We start from the raw sequence: 20239 nt of genomic DNA, 5'->3' as shown, positions 1-20239 counted from the left end.
GTTTATGGAATATTTGTTAGAATATCTACTTTGAATTAGAAATTCAAAGTCCAAACGGATTCAGAAACCAAAATTGACTAATTTAATAGGCTCATTAGAATATTTAGAACCAAATGGTAAGTTTGATTAAAATTTAATTCAGACTAAAATAATTGGAATAAATCAATTAGAATTGATTATGATTAATTAGACTTAAGCTTGTTTAATTAGACCGTCTAATTAGACTTAATCCTACTTAATTAGCCTAATCTAATCCATGATTTATATATGTGTGTTAAGCCTCTTTGAGCTCATTCTCATCATCATTTGGTTGAAATTAGAGAGAGAGAGAGAGAGAGAGAGAGAGAGAGACAACTTCTAGAGAGAGAGAGTGAAGAATTGAGAAGATTTGAATGTGAAGTTTTTGGTTTTGTTTTTGGAAAACTGAAAGAAATTTTGAGTCTTTGGTTTGGTGTTTATCAAGTATTCATGTTTTGGAGAGTGTTTTTATATGTTTGAACTAGCCATGCAAGCTTTTGGATTTAAAACTTGTGTTTTGGAACTTAAAACTCAATTATGAAAAACTCAAAATTCGACAACTTCGCTTGAGCGATGAAATCGTCGCTCGAGCGCACTTTGCATGCTCCCAGTATTTTTGCATAACTTTGCAGTTAGCTCGAGCAACCAAGTGTGCACTCGAGCAAACCTCACATTTGCATTGTACTTGGCTCAAGCGACCAAGTGACGACTCGAGCATACTTTAGCACCATCCAGTACTTTTGTAGTCAAGCCATACTGCTTGAGCGCAAGCGAACATTGTAGCTAGTTTTCATGCTCCTCGGAGGGGTTTGGTCTTTTCGGATACGATAGCCCTACAGTTTAGACTCCTATGGTTCTGAATCTGGTTTCACAAGTGCAATGTGAAATAAAAAAACACAAATAAAAGTCTAAATCTGACAAATCTTTAGAAAATCCATTTATCATCAGAGATGCTAGAAATGGACTGCATTGCAAGATTTCAAAGTTACCACCTAAATATTTTTGAAAATTTTAAGAAACTCGTGGCTCATGCCAAAGGCCACTTGTCCATCATAACCAAAGGCTACTTGGCTCAAGAACTTAGGTATGAGAAGGGAATGTCATGAATTGAGCACACCCCTCACCTGATCAAAGATCGGCCTCTACTAATCATGATGTAATTCTTGTCAACACTATATGCTCTTGTTATGATTTATTAATGCTAACTTACTATGTGAGGCACACAAGTATAGACTATTTCACCCACTTCTGAATGCTTTGATTTCATGTTTGTTTGAAAAGAGTGTTGAATATGTGTTACTTGAATGAAAAGTAAGCTCATATGTACATTAATCAAAGTCGTTCCAACTTAAGTGAAATAGCCTTTATCCACAGGCATTCAAGAGGTATTTCAAATAAGCATTTAGCCTCATGATAGTATGCTTGATATGGAAACACGAACACACATACGATATGCTAAAGTAAAAATACTCACCTAGTACTCAATCGAGGCAAGCCAAAGAAAAGAAAATAATTAGAAAAAATGCATGCTCCTAATATGCAAAGTGACTAATGCAACACATACAAAATGCAACTACTAGGTTCGGCTTATTTATCATGCCATATAGATCAACTCAAAGCATGCGGTTGCGCACGTATTCAAGTAAGTAGAATGATAAACCGAATCCAATGCACGCAAAAATGGATACAACACATAATAATGATATGAAATCAAAAACATGATACTATATGCAATCATGATAAGCAAGTAAATAAAAGGAAGAAAGAAATAGGGGTTAAAAGACATACAAAATATTACAAGTTTTCCCTTGCAAGAGGGTCCGAATAAATGTCCTAATTAACTAATTATTACAACACAATTGAATGAAGTAAACTAACTAATTAACTATTACAAATTCGAATGAAAGAAAAGCAACTCATTAATTACAACATTGAATCTAAAGGCCACACGCTAATGGACTTGAACGGGAGGCGAGGAACTACATGTGCACAATCAAGAACATCCTCCAAAAACCTCTCTGTTTGCTGCCAGAATCTGCTCTGTTTGCAGTTAGAAAATGATTCTGTTTTGGCCTCAGATTCTACTCTGCTCTGTTGTAAAATTGCCACTATCTGTACAAAATAGGTGGCCGGCCGGCCATGAAAAGTGATCGGCTGTACAGAATGATGGCCGGCTGGCCACTATTCCTGGGAAATACCCTGCTGCAACAGAGCTGAAACAGAGCAAAAACAGAGTGTTTCTAAGAAATGTTTATTCTCTTTGTCTTTTCCTATCATGAAGATGATCAAGGGAGAAGCAAATCTGATTCTCAAATCATCAATCATTACAAATTTGTTGCATGATGATCTTAGAAGCGACAAGACAAGAGCTCAATAAATGAAACAAAAGATAAACAATACCTCATCCCTATCATGGAGTTACCTCAAGGGAGAGGGTAGACTTGCCTTATGAATCATCAAACATCACGACAATAGTATGCGATGATTCAAGACGCAATAGGTTCAGTATAACGTCCGACTAAACCTAACCAAATTTTATTATCTTTTTACCTCTTTTACTCCAATTTTATTAGCCTTTTTTTTTCTTTACTTTTTCATTTTCTTATATTTTCTTCTTTTCATCCAAAGGTGATGATTAGGTCCACTAAATCCAAAAGTAATAAAGGATGGTAAGCATGACTTGACCTGAGAAATGAGCTTTTCAAGCCCTTTTCTACAAGGAAAATTACAAAGGAAAAATCAAACCCATTTACAAGCGATAATGAATTCGAAGTCAAACTCGAAAAGAGCGATAATGACTCCAAATCTAAACTCGATAATGAGCTATAATAAATCTTTCCTTTATGATTTCCAATGGTCTAACTAGAAAGTGAGTCCCTTGGAAATAATGCACTGGCAATAAAGAGAAGTATCAAAAAAAAGATCACGCTTAGCATAAGAGAGATATAATGCCCTGATAATGAACCTCCGAAGAAATTAAACCATTTAGCATGAAGGGTCTCTTTCTTATGCCTTGAGCGGTAATCTTTTGTTTGATACAACTCTTAATTAAAGAAACAAAGAAATGAGAGAGATTGCAGAGGGCTAATGAAAGATGGGTGATTATAATGGTGTGAATATATATATATATATATATATATATATATATATATGAAAGCCATAAAAAGAAGGAAATGACTATTAATAAATGGATTGGAAGCTATGGCCTACACCAAATCCATGAAGACTTACAACAACACAAGTATAATATGCAAAGCATAATTTAACACATTAAAAAGCACTGAATCAGCACAAAAACAGTGCTGAAAATCAAGTTTTAGAGGTGGAAAAAGTGAGCAAAAATGGAACAAAACCAAGGGATTTCAACCAACCAACAACCCTAAGGAAAGGTACCCTTCCTCTTTTTTGTGACTTTAAATCATATATTTCAGGCCTCAAAACACTCTGAAAACAGAGAGTAAACACAAGGAAAAGAGAGAGAAAAGATGGTGAAAAAGTTCAAACATTACCCCTTAAAGAGAGGAAGAGCTTCCTAGTTCACAAACCACAAGTTGAGCACTCTCAATGAGCTAAAATTATCTTCAAGAACCTCAGCAAAATCCTCAAGTTTAGGCTTAGAAGGTGTATGTATAGTGTATGTATATTGTAAGAGAAGAGGGAAGTGTGTTGGACAAGTTATAGCTTTTGGCCAAAATTTTCCAATCCCAAACCAAGAAGGGGGGGCTTGTATTTATGGAAAAACACCATCTCATGTCGGAAATATCTGTAAAAAGACGGCTGGTGCAAGACATGCACATAGAGACAACTGGCTGTTGCAAAATATCTGCATACGCTAAACATGGCCAGCCAACCATGAAGGAGGATGACCAGCCAATCAAAAACGGCTTGCTGGCCACTTGTTGGCCAGCTCTTCTCTGAGTGGTTAGGCTAGAAAACATAAGGTTTTGGTTCAAAGGGGCTGTGAGGTTTAGGTTAAAAAGCTTGAAACCGAAGCCTTTTGCTGAAGAAATTGAACGATTGCACAGCGTAACATTTCATCATCTAGTGTTCAACGTGTGGTGCCCAAGTCTTAAGGGCGGTCAAAATAGGGTGTTTGTACAATTTTTTACAAACACTCTCATTTGTATATTTTCATCCCCATGTTCTTTTAGGCATCCTTAAGTATTGTTTAGACATTCTTAATGATGGAATAAGCTAGGAATACACTTAGGGGAATTGACTTAAGATACAATGTTTGTTTAGTACATGTATTTCAATGTGTGTCTTTGCTATGTGTTTGTGTAGGTGGTCACCTGAAGCATAACACATGAACCAATCCACTGTGAGTAATATCTTTGTAAAGATATGTTCAAATGTATTTTGAATCAATTCAATAATGTTATTTTGAATGAATGAATGAATGTCTTACTTGAAAAGTATTCATGGCATCCTTTAGTGAGGCCCTCGCTTGGGGGAAACAATACCATGGCCCTTCATTATTTGATCTACAGAGATCTCTTATGTTAAACCTGTGTGGTCCCTTTGCTTGACCTCTATGGTCCCTTTGTTTAGACCTATATGGTCCCTTTGTTGACCGTGATGGTCCTTTTGATTTAGGCCTTCAAGCCATTTTTTTTTGCTCTATTGGATGTACCACATATGAGACATGATCAATGAATTTTCGATATGTCAATGTTTGAATATGATTCATTTGAAACTCATAAGCTATGCTTTGTACTGTGCTAGACATCATTCATTTAGCCTCTTTATTTTGATATTACTCACTGGATTTTAGCTCATCCCTCTCCCTTATATATATGTAAGTGAGCAAGTGGAACACCAAATCTAGAGATACCACAGGAGTCTACCCTTTTGTGAAGCCGTTTTTGGAGTGCCTCCGCGATGGGACGTACTTAGACTCAAGTGGGGCCAAGCTTTGTCAACCTTTTTGCTTTATTTTATTTTTATTTTTTGGAAACTTGTTCTAAATGGATGTTATGTAAAATAAGTTTAAATTTGTTATAATGTATCTATGTCAGAAGCTTGATGTTCATAAATATTTATGAAATTTTCCGCGTATGCACCGCTCAATAGACATAATTATATTTTATTATTGCTTCCACTAAGCTTTGTTATTAATTATTGATTATTTGTTTTGTTCTTTAAGGTTAAACCTATAGAGGCGGATTTGGGTCGTGACAGATTGGAATCAGAGCACGAGTTATTATGTCACTCACTTGTCCATTTGAGCAATAAGGTGTCTAGAAAAGACTTAAGGATTGTATTCATATGCATTTTAGTGCAAGAATGAAATGATTTTTGTAATTGTGTATGTGCATAAGTGTACATAAGTGTGCATATATTTGTATTTATTATAATACCAAGTTCACATAGACCATGGTAAGAATAAGAGCAGATGAACTAGAGGAGTCTACCTCCACCCGAATTAACCAAATAGAGAGAATGATGCATGATATGGTCGAAAGTCTAAGACAACAACGACAATGGCAATAGTAACAACCGCCACTCACACCTCCAATGCCCATACCACCATCGGTACAAGACCACAAGTAGATGACTGAACTATCACACTCACCAAAGAATTCAAAAAGATGACGCCACCCTTGTTCTATAGGGAAGTAGAACCACTTAAGGCTGAAGCTTGGGTCTTGGGGATTGAAAAGTTGTTTGATGTGTTTCAATGTACGGAAACACAGAAAGTTCCGTTGGCTGCATTCACTTTAGAGGATAAGACGAGAAGATGGTGGATGTTGATTCGGGATGATAACAAGGAAATTGGATGGGCTCAGTTTCTAGAAATCTTCTGTGAGAAATACTTTCCACAGTGTATCTGGGATAGAAAGGTATCTGAATTTGAGAGGTTGAAGCAGGAAAACAAAACAATGACAGAATATGAGGCTCAATTTACTAAATTGGCACGTTTTGTGCCACATATAGTCGACACGGATTACAAGAAGGCTAGAAAATTTAAGGGAGGCCTTCATGATTCAATTCTAGAGAGGATCAATGTACTAAAGCTGCTGAGTATGTTGATGTTTTGGATAGGGCACTAATGTCAGAAGCAAACATGGCCGCTTATAACCGGAATTTTGAATGGAGGGGCAAGACAGAAAATTTGAATATAAACAAAGGGGCCACATCGTCAATGAATAAGAAGGCAAAATCGAGAAAGTTCAGCAACTCAAATCAAAGTGGTAACTCAGCACCTACATGTCCAGATTGTGGAAAGAATCATCGATGTGTGTTATCGGACTACGGGGGCTTGTTTTCAATGTGGAAAGGTGGGACACATGGTAAGGGAATGTCCACAACCACGTTAAGGTAGTAATCGAGGTGCTACAAGTTCAACTAGGGCAGCATTGATAGTGAGGGCTAACGTAACACCAACTGCAATGAAAGATAACCCAAGGCAATGAAGGGTTTTTGCACTCATTCTAGGGGACACCCAGAATACAGAGATTGTTGTTTTTAGGTACACTTTCTATTTGTGGCCAAAACACTTATGTATTGATCGATTCAGGGTACACATTCTTTTGTTTCTATAATATTTGCTCATAAACTAAATAGACCTTTGGAAACTTTGAGATATGTGTTATGTGTATGTAGACACCCTATTTTGACTGGCCTTAAGACTTGGGCGCTTTCTTCTGAACACCAAATGATGAAAATTGGAATATGTTATTCTATGAATTTCTCAGCAAGAAAGTTAGATTTAAGCTTTAATCCCAGCCTTTTACCTGTTTTAAATCACCCGTTCTCCACTTTCTTTTCTTTTCTTATTGTTGTTGTTGTTTTTATTATTATTATTATATATTTTTCTTTACTTTCAATGTCATGCACCACGCACCATATATCTATATATATATATATATATCCTTTATTATTATATTAATAAAAGAGAGCAATTGATTTAAAACAAGAAGGGAGCTTTTGAAAAATGAGCAGACAACACCTTTAAGAAAGGTATCTTCTTTTGACTCTTTTTTCTCGGTTTGGAGGAAACAACGAATTGAGAACAACTGGAGAGTGCTTAGAACTGATGATAAATATCAGACTCCACTACATACTCGAGAGAGAGGATTTTGGTTTTCAAAAGTTTGAAAGAAAAATTTGTTTTCAAGAGAACACAGCATCTAAACCTGAGAGCTTTCACCTCTCTTCACTACCTCTTCACTGAAACCATCCCCAAAAACTCCATTGAAGCTAAAAAATTTGAATTTTTTGGTTGAGAGCTTAAAACATACTCCATAACCTTAGGGTGTTAAGAAGAGAGTTTGGTAATTAGAAAATTCATCATTTTTTCCAAAGCATGATACAGGCAAACGATGTTGGTCACAATGGACAAAATATTCCTTGATGTTAACAGAATATTGCCTAAGTAATGAAAATTCCAATTTGGCCCAGAATTTTCAAAACATTATGGTGTGGCCCAAATTTCGGGAGAATTTTTCAGCGAGGCCCCTGGAAGTGGGGTGAAGTTTGGTCCTAGATAAACGGATTATTCTGAACACAACCATAAAGTCGGAATTGTGAAATTTTGAATAGTTTTTATTTTTTCCCCTTTATTACATTAATATTTTGTATATAGTATCTTGCATATTTTTCCTAACTTTCTTTTGCAGTCTTTCGCGGGACGCTCGTTCGTATATACTAGGTGAGTGTTTATAGCTTTAGTATCCAGTCTGTGTATAATTTTCTTACTATGTTTTAGCATCCTAGCATGCGGCTACTTGTTTGATTGATATATCTCTATGATTGCTAGTTGATGGAGGTTATGTCATTCAATTTGGAATAATATCAATTTTTATGTTTGTGAACTCAATTTCTTTTGAGTATACATTATTCAAAACTTTTTCAAAAATGCATGAAATCAAATTGTTCCAAAATGAATAACACAGTCTATATTTGTTTGCTTCACATTGTAAATTTTAGGATTTATTAAATAAATCAGAATATGAACATATTAAGTTAATAAAATTCATACCATGGTTTAATAAAGGCCGATCTTTGATTGGGTGAGTGAGAGTGCTTAATTAATGACCTTCTCCCCTCATACCTAAGGTTTCGAATAGAGACATCTTTGGTTATGAGGAACAATGGCCTTTGCACAAGTCACGAGTTTCCTAATTTTCCCAAAATATTAGGTAACGACTCTAACATCTGATGACGCAGCCCATTTCTGGCAAAGGTTTTGCAATAAAATAGATTTTCTACAAAAGTTTTCAAATCTGGACTCTCATCTATGTTTCACATTGCGCTTGTGAGATTAAATCAAAGAGATCGAACGTTCGAACTGTTTAATGCGCTCGAGTACCCTCGGGTGATTTTGCAATTTTTGGCGACTCTGCTAAGAAACATTGACTCGAACTCCATGATATGACTTTTATTTTCAATTATATGTTTATTGAATTTCATGCATTGGTGCACTTAAAGTCCTTATGTTGCCCAAATCTTGGTGGGAGCACAAACAAGCTTTTTGTGACACTATACCTATCTCTGCGTTACTTTTGAGACCTTATGTTAATACCTTTTAAGATCTGTCAAAATGGTAGCTCTGTTATCTAAGGTTATCAGACTCAGAATAGAGGCTGTATTGACTCGTGTGACTTCTTGAGATCTTAACTGATTATTAACCAAAGGAATTTTTAGTGACGTTACCTTGACTTCAACCCCTAGAATAGAGTTGACTTGTACATATAGTGAGCCATAACACTTTCCCAACTTAGGACAGGATGCTATCCCATTCTTAGGACATATGATACCGCTTATTTGAATAGTGGATCCCTAGATCATTTCAAAAGTTAAGATAGAATAACCTTACCCCCATAGGGGTGTTTGTTCTCTTTCCTGCTATGTGCAATGTATGGGATCTATGTAGGGGTTCTCAAATTCAGATGAGTGGTTCAGGCATTTTAGTTTGTGGGGTTGAGTTTAGTTTTTTAGCATATTTAGTAGTAATCAGTTAAGCCGGAATGTTACTGAAATTCTGATTGGGGATTTTGTTTTATTTTTGCAAGGTAGTCTAGCACTGTAGCTTTAGAACGTCCTAATATCCCCCAAGTTCTGTGGACTCGCATTGGTAGACTTTTTAAGACAAGAGATTTGGTTCAGGACAGCTAGTGTTATTTTCTTTACCGCCAGTTACAAGAAGAAGAAGAGTCAAATCCTCATTGATAGTCTAAAGTACCCCTCATTCACCAACCATATCATCCCCACTCAACTCACTAGAATCAGTGATGGCTCAAATTCCAGATAATATAGTAGACATGTTTTTGTCCCTTCAACGAAGCATAGATGTTATTACCAATACGGTTACCACCCACAGTGATGCTTTCGCTGAATTGCAACGCCCATCTAGAGAGTCCATTACTCAACCACCTCCGTTGACTCATCCAAATCCATCTCCACCAGTTAAGGAACTTCCTTAACCTAACTTGCAAGAAGACCTTAGGGTTCATATGCAATCTTCAGGAGAACCTTTCCCCCTTGCATTGCCAACAGGAGGGCCTTTCCCCATTGACACCCTTGAACTTGACCCGGCTATGATCATAAAGACACAAGGGATCAACTCCATTCCAGATATTGAAGATGGGTATATATAGACACAGTTGTTAAATTGTCAGAATGGTTTAAAATGCCACACATCGACAAGTTCGATGGAGCTGGTGACCCTATGGTCCACATTTGCCTCTTTTCAAATGTCCTAAAGCCTATGGGCCTAACTTGGCCTAAACAACTTTCCCTGTTTAGGAGAACTTTATTTGGTGTAACTACCATCTGATATGTTAAATTAGAAGACTAAGTAAAATAGAGTTAGGAGGAGTTAGCTAAGGCTTTCATCACTCAGTATTCTTATAATACTCAAATGGAGCTAACTACCATGGACCTGAAGGCGACTCATCAAGAGTCGAATAAAAGCTTTATAGCATTCATCACTAAGTGGAAGGCCAAGGAAGCAATGATGACCAATAAGCCTCTTGAGAAGGACCAAATTCGAATGGTGGTAAGAAATTTGAATTGGAAAAAGGTTGCAAAAAATGATAGTTCGTCCACTTTTTACCTTTAAAGAACTTTATGAAATGGGAGTTCAGATAGAAGACACCATCAAGCAGGGGATTATAGTGGATAAGGAGCCTACGCAAAAAACTTTTAGTCATAGTCCTAATGCTACCACTAGCAATAACATGGCACAGAAATCTTTGGAGGTTAACTTGATTACTACCGCTACTGCCAAAATGGCTGACCCTTTAGCTAATACTAGCCCGCCAGTTGCCAATTCAACTCGGGCCCCATGTAGAACTTTCCACCCACTCTATATGTCCCTTGGTCACACTATGAAAATCCTGGTAAAAAAAGGCATCTTAAACTCCTTGATCCCCAACCTCTACAAACCAAACATCACACCACTAAATATTGCGCCTTCCACCAATAGCACGGTCACAAAACTAATCATTGCTTTCACCTTCATCATGAGATTCAAGATCTTATTGACAACAAAACGATAGCTCCACCACAATTGCCAAAACCCAATGTCACCACTAACCCATTGACACCCCATAATCAAATCCCACCACCTCATCATCTTAACCTCATCCATACACTACCGCCCACTTTTAACCCAAGCATTTACATCACACCCTCTCATTTACCAAAACCTGAGGTATGCATTCCTGATAGCACTGATCTGTGCATGATGGATACACCTCTAACCCAGCCAAAACCCAAGAGCCTTGTGGAGGTGGTGGTGGAACCCAAAAAAGAAACAATTGAAGTGCTTGTGACTAAGACTAGGAAGCTGCCAGAGGGAGAATATGATCCTAGCAAGTACATAATATCCATTGGTTAGTAGAAACCTGACGTTATTTTGCCCAATTCATTTACTATTAATGTTATCGTGGAGGATATACCTGAATAGGGGTTAGATGACTTGACTGGCCTAGAAGAAGACTTGCACAATCTCCATTTCTTTGAAAAGCTAGATTTGGGGAACGCATAGGTTGAGTGGTGGGATCCAAATAGTCTGGAAAGCAGCCATGAGTAGACAAGTGATAAAGATTTTGAAGCAGAAACAAATAAAGGAACCGGGGTAGAAACAATGACTGTTGAACCAAAAGTGGATGCTAAAGGAAAAGGAAAATTGCGCGACACCGAAGAAATCGAAGAAAACAATAAATAAGAAGATTCCGAAGAAAAAAAGAAAAAAGAGAGAGCTACTGGAGCATGGTCATATACAAACAAGATAGAGACTTTCATAGACATTCGATCAGGGTTACCTTATGAGCCAAAAAGCAATGATCATCATGTGGGGATGATTCGTGCTGAGCCAGATAACTGTCTGTTGATAAATGAAGGCGAGTGTTGGGAGAATGATGATCTAAACTTTGCCTACATTGACAAAGATTGGAGTACCAATGTCCCTAATGATGTCTAGTATTCTGAGGAAATTGATCACTTAACTAGGAGCGGGCATTACTTCAAGCCCCCATACCTAGATCAAGGTGAAACATCTAGAAAAGATACCAAGAAAGAAAAGGAAAAAGAGAAAAATGTAAAAGAAGACCTGGTACTTAAACATCTAAAAAAGATCTAGGCAAACATTTTTATTTGGGGGCTTCTCATGGCATCTTGAGAACATTGACAGGCGATGTTGATTGCTTTAAGTAAGGCTAAGTTGTTGATTGACACAACTCTGAAATAACTTGTGTCGTTGATTACCCCAAAAGAGACAATCCCCACGATGACCTTTTCTAACCAAGAGCTGTCACCCGAAGGATCAGGGCACAACAAGCCTTTATATATATATCTCTGGAGTGTTGGAAGAAACGGGTCCCAGTTATTCTGGTTGATACTGGATCAGCCGTCAATGTTTGTCCTTCACGCACTACTTATGCTATAAGACTAAAACCGATGGATTTCACACCCACTACTCAGCTGATTCGAGCTCATGAAAATACAAGCCAAGAAGTCATAAAGACAGCCAATGTGTAGATAATAGTAGGCCTTTCTGAACATGAAGCTAAATTCCATGTTGTGGATATCCCTGCAACATTCAACTTATTGTTAAGAAGACTGTGGTTGCATCAAATGAAAGCTATATCATCCACAATGCATCAACTGGTCAAATATCCACATAAAGGAGGCATTGCTACTCTCTTAAAAAATTCTTCCATCCATCCCCCTCCAGAAGTCACAATGCTACTGCTGGAAATGCAACATGGAGAGGAGGATGCATTTCTCTCATGCATTACATTGGCAGAAGCTCAAGTAGTTCAAATGATCATGGTAGAGGACGAAAGACTATACGTCAGTGCCCAATCAATTTATTTTATGGGTAAATTGGGTCATATTACTGGAATGGGATCATGAAAGAATGGTAGAAAAGGTATTGCTACAATAAGTGAAGTATCCCATAACCCACATGCATTTGGACTAGGGTATGCGCCTACATAAGATGACTGGAAAATAAAAAGTGAAGAGATCAAGGAGACGATCAAGGCAAACAGAGCAGGGTGACAGTTTGAGTTGGTCCATAAGCCAATTTATGGAACCTTGAATGGGCACTTTGCCCGTGAAGGAGAGGATTTCCCCTTTTATGGGTTTCCTGAGCCATGGATTGATCAAATGGAAAAGAAGAGATACCCAGGGTTTGAGATCTTCTTTGATCATCAACTCTCCGACAGTGATGAGGAGTGGGTGGATCCTAGTATTGATGACGGCCAAGATAGAGAAGTTAGCTTGGAAAGCAATGCAGAGGAAGTCCTAGCTCTAACACTAGTGCTGAACCAATGAATTTGGGGATATGACCATTTCTGTGATCAGGGAAGGATTACCTGTTGATTGCTCAAGCTTCATCATAGATGCAATTAATGGCTCGCAAGCAAATTGACATTTTAAAAAAAGTTTTATTGGGAGTTTTGAATTGGTTAATGAGTTTGAGTCCGATAGGCTTGTGGGCTTGGAGTCAAATTCGAGTTTGTCTAGGATGTTAGTCTTCTTTTTCTTTTTCTTTTGAGTCTGTTGCAACTGTTGAGTTTGAGGCCTTGAATCAAGATGTTATGATTTCTGCTTACTTCTCTGTGCCGATAGTTCATAGCATTGACTAGAATTTTCAAAATTTTAATGAAAACGAAGAGGAAGACATTCCTCGGGCTTTGAAAAATTTAATCGATTGGGAGAAAGAAAGACATGCTAAGCCATTAATAGATGAAATTGTTTCCATATATGTGGGTACTAGAAAGATCCATGCTTGGTTCAAATTGGTTCTATATTGTCTTCGGAGGAACGCGAGCAATTAGTTGCTTTATTAAACGAATTCAAAGATGTTTTTGTGTGGTCCTACGAAGACATGCTTGTAATTGATCCTGAGATTGTGTAGCATTGGATCCCTCTCGACCTTGAGGCCCGACTTGTCTAACAACTTCGCAGAATTCGTTCAGATTGGGCTTAAAAGTCAAAGAAGAGGTTACCAAGTAGATCAATGCTAGGTTCTTGATTGTATCAGAGTATCGTTCTTGGTTAGCCAATATTGTGCCAGTTCCGAAGAAAGATGGCAAAATTAGAGTTTGCGTTGATTTCTAGGATTTGAATAGGCTAGTTCAAAGGATAACTCTCCATTGCCACATATTGATGAATCTGTAGACTTCACTGCAGGGCTTGCCTTACTGTCATTCATTGATGGTTTTTGGGGGTATAACCAGATCCTTATGGCTCTAGAGGATAGAGAAAAGACTGCATTTACCACACCATGGGGGATATATTGTTACAGGGTTATGCCATTCGGTTTGAAAAATATCAGGGCCACTTATTAGAGAACTGTTACCACACTTTTGCATGACATGATCCACAAGGAAATTGAGGTGTATGTAGACGACATGATTGTCAAGTCCAAAGATCAAGAAGGCCATTACACCGCGTTGAAAAAATTCTTTGAGAGAATTAGTGAATACAGGTTGATGTTAAACTCATAGAAATACACCTTTGGGGTAACTGCAGGCAAGATGTTGGGATTTCTGATCACATAGCAGGGAATTGAAGTTGATATATCTAAAATTAAGGCTATTTTAGAAATGCCACCACCAATGACTAAAAAGGAGGAGCGGAGGTTTCTACGAAAAGTGTAATTCATAAGGAGGTTTATTTCAAAGCTAACTTTAACTTGTGAACCACTCTTTGGTCTCCTAAAGAAAGGAAAAAAGTTCTAATGGAATGATCAATGTCAATTTGCATTCAAACAAGTTAAGCAATATCTGCGAAATCTACTTGTGTTATCACCGCCTGAGCTGGAGAAATCACTGATTCTTTACTTATCAGTGACTAAATCAACTATGGAATCTATGCATGCAAGAGATTCAGATAAGAAAGTGGAGAAGGCCATCTATTACTTGAGCAAGAAGATGCAATTATACAAGATTCGTTACACTCCTTTGGAAAAAGGCTTGTTTAGCCTTGGTTTTGGCTACCAGGAAATTAAGGCACTACCTATTAGCACATTCAGTAATTCTAGTTTCAAGATATGATCCTGTCAAATATCACTTTGAGAAACCAGTGCTTATTGGTAGGCTAGCTCAATGGTTGCTTTTGCTTTCCGAGTTCGACCTCAGATATGTCGCTCGCAAGTCCATCAAAAGAAGAACGGTGGTAGAATTTTTGGTTGATCATCCAGTTGAAGAAGGAAAAGATGTAGAATACTTATTCCCAGATAAAGAGATCTTGCAGCTCAAAGTGGATACCTGAAGATTGTATTTTCACGGAGACTAATCAATTTGGCTGTGGGATAGGGGTGTTACTTATAGCACCAGATGATTCCTACATACCCCTAGCTTTGAAACTCCGATTCAGTGTATCCAACAACTAGGCAGAGTATGAGGCGTGCATTGCCAGATTGGAAGCAGCCCTAAAACTAGGGGCAATAAGGTTGGATGTGATCGGGGATTCAAACTTAGTGATTTCTCAAGCCAATTGGGACTGGAAGGTCAAAGAAGAGAAGATGAAAATTTACCACCAGACCTTAGATATTCTAGTCTCGAGGTTTGAAAGATTAACATTTACACACCTAGTAAGAGAGAACAACCGGTTTACCGATGCTTTAGAAACCATAGCCTTGATGGTGGACATACTAATTGGGGTCAAGATGCGTCCAATCCTTATAAAGCAGAGGTATAAACCGACATACGAGATGATAACAGCGATAAAAGAAGTGCTTGATGAAAAACCTTGGTATTTTGATATTTGGAACTTTATGGAGAGTGACACATACCTAGAAGACGCAAATGCCAAGAACAAAAGGGAGATACAGTGTCTGGCCACTTAGTTTATCATCTTTGGAGATAAGCTGTATAAGAGAGGGCATCTAGGAATGCACAAGTTGTGTATAGAGGAAGAAGAGGCAAAGTGTATCATGGAAGCCATCCATGGAGGAGAGTATGGAGCCCATATGAACAGTATAATGCTGGCTAGAAAAATCCTTAGACAAGGATACTACTGGTTAACCATGGAGAATAATTGTATCAATTTTGTTAGGCGATGCCACAAATGTCAAATCCACGCTAATCAAATAAATATCCTGCTATCAAAACTCTACAACATGACTTCACCTTGGTCTTTCTCAGTCTGGGCCTAGATGTCATGGGGGCAATCACACTGAAGGGTTCAAATAGGCATCAGTTTATTTTGATTACCATTGACTATTTTACCAAGTAGGTTGAAGCACAGTCGTATTCAGTGTTAATAGCATCACACGTGGCCAAATTCATCAAGGACAACATCATCTACAGATATGGGGTGCCAAACGAAGTAATTTCGGACAATTGGTCACACTTCAGAGGAGAAGTGGCAATTCTACTTGAGAAATATAATCTGGTTTTTCGCAAGTCATCAACATACATGCCACAAACCAATGGAGCTGTTGAAGCTACAAATAAGAATACCAAAACCAATCTACGTAAGACAGTGGAAACCTATAGAGATTGGCTAGACAAACTGCCTTTTGCACTTTAGGGATACAAGACATCAATCCAAACGTTCACAAGGGCAACTCCTTACTCTTTGGTATATGGAATGAAGGCTATTTTGCCGATTGAAATAGAAGTGCCTTCTGTTGAGGATTATGACTGAATGTTAGATAGCAGAAGTTAATTGGCAACAGAACCGATTTGAGGAGCTGATAATGTTTGATGAGTGAAGATTGAAGGCGTTATACTACATTCAGGGGTATCAACACAGGATTGCTAAAGCATTCAACAAAAAAGTCAGATCTAGGTATTTGAGGGAAGGAGACTTAGTGATGAAGGAGAATCGAGCTCCTATCCACGACCCTAGGGGCAAGTTCAGACCCAATTGGACGGGTCCCCACATCATCAAGTCAATCTAGTCAAGGAAAAACAGTCATTCTCATAGATTCAGATGGTTTGGAGTTCTCGCAACCAATCAATATGGACAAATTGAAAAAGTACTATCCTTGAGAGGCTTACTAGGCCGAAAACCCAAAAGGGCAACCCAGGCAAAAGTTCAAGCATAAAAAAATTAATAATAATAAAAAAAGAGCTCGCAAGGTCTAAAATCCGAAAGAGCAGCTTTGGCAAACGTTAGAGCGTAAAAGGAAAGTGTTAATACCGGAGTGAACCTTAACCCCATGAACTACGTAAAGCCTGATTCCTATCTTTAGGATACGTAAACAGCTTCATTTTGAAGTTCGGCCCTAACCGTTTTCAACTTGCTTGTCTCATCCATGTTTGATTGGTATATGTTACTCAACTTGATTGTTCCTATCCATGTTTGATTGTCTTATCTCCATTCAATTCAGTTGTCCTATTCCTTATTCATGACGGGTTCAATTGCAAGACAAATTCAATGGTAATGCAGTATATCCTGCTCAGGTTATCTAATTTGAGTTTGTGCATGTGACAACCCCGTCACACACTATGTTCTTAATTCTTTAATTATACATGTGCTTATGTGTTAGGTGTGAATTTGAATGTTAATTATGTGATTAATGTGGCTTTTGACTTCATATCTGTTGATCGTAGAAATATTTGTTATGATTTCTGTTATAATTTGAAAATTCAAGGCCTTAATGGCAACAGAAATAAAAATTGGTTAGTTTATTGTGATCGGCATAATTTTTTGAGTCTAATGAGAAGTTTGATAAGAAATTGATTCAGATTAAATTAATTAGATTAAACTAATTAGAATTAAGTGTAATTCGTTAATCTTAAGCCTTGATTAACACCCTAATCTAGTCCTCAAGTATATATATGTTGTAATTAAGAGCTTGAACCCCTTAATCATAATTTGAGCTAAAAAGTTCTGAGATAGAGAGCTTTAAAGAGAAAGAACTCAATTTTTAGAGAGAGAAGAGCTTGAACTTGAAGAATTTGCTAAGAGGCTTGTGAATTGTGAAGTAGAAGTTCAAGAACTTGCTAAATTTAGCTTAATTGAAGACCCTAGGTAAGCTTTTGAATCCTAATTCATGAAGCTAAGTCATTTCATATGTGAATTCAAGAAGATTATGTGTTTGAATGTAAGAATTGAGCTTAGAATGAAGAAGTAGAGGTTAATTCATACATACATGCATGATTTTGTTGAATTACATAATTTTGAGCATGATTCATATCATCTATGTTGAAATTAGAGAATATATCATACATGCATTTATAATTCATAAGGTTTTGAAGTTGAATTTCATGTTTCAAGAGCTTTGGAAAAGAATTTGAAATTAAAGTCAACATGCATGAAGATTTGGGTTTCTTTTTGAAGAATTCTTGAGGTTTTGAGCTTTGATTTTGCAAATTAGCTTTGTATTCAAGTTCTTGGAAGATTTTCTAAGTATTTTCAAGGTTTTGACAATCCATGCAAGAAATTGATTTGAAAACACAAGTTTTAAAGTTCAATTCTGTTATGGAATTTCTAAAATTCTGTCTCACCGCTCGAGCGAACAATCTGTCGCTCGAGCGCACATTTCATGTATCTAGTATTTTTATAGACAATTGCAGTTGGCTCGAGCGACCGCCTTTTATTTTGTACCTTGGCTCAAGTAAACGTCGAGCTTAGATTCGGAGCATCTAGTTCTTTTGCAGACCAAGTGGTCCATTCGAGCGACCAATGTTGTGCTCGAGCGAAGTGCTCTATTTTAGCAAATTTTGAAAAGACATACTCTGATCACATGTGCATCCTCATTCCCTTCTAGGCATTCTTAGGCATGAATTGAACACCCTAAATGAATTTATGTGTTAGAATGAGATTTAAAAGAATTGAATAAGTTAAAAAATAATTTGGTTAAGCAATGTGATTCAATGTGTGTATGTTTATGAATTGTGTAGGACCATCCACAAGGACGTGTTAGCAACCGAATCACTGTGAGTAATATCTTAGTAAAGATATTTTCTCACTTACTCTATTTTCTAAATGTCTTAATGTGGTAAACTTTTCTGAAACTGTGATTTTGCAAGTGTGAATGAGTTTCTATCTGTCTGATCAATATGATATCTGTAAATGTGATTAATGTGACACGACTGTGTATGATAGACCCAAGGTCGTTCTGTATATCTAAATTGGACTGAAGGTCGTTATGTTGATCTGACAAGATGGACCCAATGTCATTCTGAATATCTAATAAGTCTGATTATCTGTTATGAGTTAAACGAATGGTCATTATACAACCGTAACTGATTGGACCTGATGTCATTCTATTATGATATGACCAATTTCATTATGTACATCTGTTACACGTTGGACCCAAGGTTGTTCTATTATCTATGGAACTCGAGGCCGTTCCGTTATGAATTGCTTATGATATAAAAATGCTTATGTCAATTATTGGAACTCATTCACATAACTCCTTTACTCTGATATTATTCACTGGGCTTTCGCTCACTCTATTATATATATATATATATATATATGTAGGTGAGTAGCGGAATGTCCAATCCCAGCCTTAGCGAACCTGTGAAGGATACCGAGTTTTGTGAAGTCTGTCATGAATGCCTAACGAGCGAGGATTTTGTTTATTTTGTCTTTTGATTTTCTATTTCCTTTTGTTGGTCATGCTCGACCTCTTCTGTATATAAGTTTGGTGTTTGTATGTTAATGACATATGTATAATCTCGGACATATGGAATCTTTTTATGTATGTATGAGTATGCGTTATTAATATATATAAGAATTTTTTGTTCATGCCATTTATGCATAAGCTCATTGGACAAAATTTAATATTTTTGCTTCCGCTTCTGGCCTTATATAATTAAATACGATTTGATTTCTATCGAGGCCATAAGTAATCTCATGATTACTGGCCGATTATGATCCAAACCTCTAGGGACTGGTTCGGGTCATGACAGTGCATCTCAAGGGTTGATTTCATGTTAGTCTGGTAGTTGCCATTTGCGAAAACAGATTTTGAGGACTTTTAAGGAAGTTGACTAATTTTCTTGAAAATTATTTCATTTTTGCAAAACCAGACCATTTCTTGGACCCAAAAAGGAAAAAATTTCAGTGCTCACAGCTTGACTTACATGATTTCAAAACAGAGAGTGGAACAAGCATACTAATCTAACTCTCATATTGATCAAAATCTTTTTTCCATAAAAAGCAAAGGAATAGTCAAAGTAACAAACTATGGACAGAGTCGAGTCAGGTCTTCTGCCTTTTCTCGCACTCTCGAAAGTCTTCATTACCAAGGTTGCACTAACTTGTGTCTTTTCAAATCCCTTCAGTCGGCTGGTCATCTGGGTGGTTGATCAGTGGTGTTTTTTATATTGGATTTTGTTTTATGACGTCGCGCCCGCGATATTCTAAATCGCGCCCGTGATTGTTTTACTTGGTCGTGCCTGCGGTGTTTATAACCATGCCAGCGATGAAGTTTTGTGTCATTTCCATTTCGGCAAGTGTCAATAGGTGTGTTTAGGTTGTTTTTGCTTTGTTTTTGTTTCATTGAGTTGTATTTTGTGTTTTGGTCAGTTGTACGTTCGACTTCCAGTTTGAAATGCATTGAAATGTAACCATTCTCAATTTCAATTTCAAAACAAATTTTTTTTCATGATCAGGTGTTGTGCCATTCGAATTTGTGAAACAAACTCTTTTTATTAACTTCAAGGATCAACCCCAATCAAAGTTGTATAAAAAAAAAAAAAAAGAGTTGAACTTATAGGTGCCCAACTCCTAAGCTTTAAAAAAAAAAAAAAAAATTTAAAAAAAAACAGAGAGAGGGAGAATTTTCTCAAATTTC

The sequence above is a fragment of the Camellia sinensis genome, chromosome 7 (genome assembly GCF_055761805.1).
Source record: "Camellia sinensis isolate YWXY chromosome 7, ASM5576180v1, whole genome shotgun sequence".
Taxonomy (NCBI): Eukaryota; Viridiplantae; Streptophyta; class Magnoliopsida; order Ericales; family Theaceae; genus Camellia; species Camellia sinensis.
The sequence above is the reverse complement of the archived record's forward strand: the minus strand, read 5'-3'. Positions refer to the sequence as shown.